This window comes from Capsicum annuum, unplaced genomic scaffold, assembly GCF_002878395.1.
Source record: "Capsicum annuum cultivar UCD-10X-F1 unplaced genomic scaffold, UCD10Xv1.1 ctg37605, whole genome shotgun sequence".
Taxonomy (NCBI): domain Eukaryota; kingdom Viridiplantae; phylum Streptophyta; class Magnoliopsida; order Solanales; family Solanaceae; genus Capsicum; species Capsicum annuum.
This window is the reverse complement of record NW_025844679.1, coordinates 1-872: the sequence shown is the minus strand read 5'-3', so window position 1 is coordinate 872 and position 872 is coordinate 1. Positions and strand designations below refer to the sequence as shown.

The 872-nt window shown below is 41.4% G+C and overlaps 1 pseudogene; it reads right to left on the bottom strand.

Annotated features, from left to right (window-relative positions):
* Window positions 1–869, bottom strand: part of LOC124891569 — a 1,092-nt pseudogene extending 223 nt beyond the window's left edge.
* Window positions 870–872: the final 3 nt, after the last annotated feature.

Here is an 872-nt window from a genome sequence, read left to right as displayed (position 1 = left end):
CCCCCCCCCCCCCCCCGGAGGAATATGTGCATATAAAAAATCTTTCATACTATGCCCAATCCCGAAATTGGTTCTATACATATGAACAGCAACGAGAAAAATAAATGCAATAGCTAAATGGTGATGGGCAATATCAGTCAACCATAAACTTTGCGTTTGTGGATGGAATCCCCCGAGAAAAGTTAGACTGGCAGTTTCCTCCCCTTGGGCGGTACCAAATAAATGACTACTTGAATCGGGGTTTTGAGCATAAAGATTCCATTGACCTGTAAAATGTGTGCCTAACCCTTGGAGATGTGGTAATACATCTAAGAAATTATTCCACCGAACGTACTCCCCTCTAGATGCAGGATAGCAACATGGACTAAATGCCCTGTCCAAGCCAAGGAACTTACGCCAAAAAGTCCTGACAAATGATGATTCAGACGAGATTCAGCATTTTTGAACTAGGAAATGCTCGATTTCCATTTCGGTTGTAGGTGTAACCAACCTGCTATTAAGGATATGGCAGAAAGAAATAATAGAAAAAGAGCGTCAGTATAAAGATCTTGATTAGTGAGTAAACTGATTGTATACCACCACTGATAAACACCAGAATAAGCGATATTCACTGGGCCAAGAGCACCCCCTCGAGTAAAAGCTTCCACGGCCGGTTGACCAAAATGAGGATCCCAAATTGCATGAGCAATAGGTCTTACATGTAAAGGGTCTTGTACCCACGACTCAAAATTTCCTTGCCAATCTACATGAAACAGATTTTCGAAAGTCCACAGAAAAATTATTGCTAATTGACCAAAGTGAGAAGCAAAAATATTCTGATAAAGACGTTCCTCAGTAATATCATCATGACTCTCGAAGTCATGTGCGGTAGC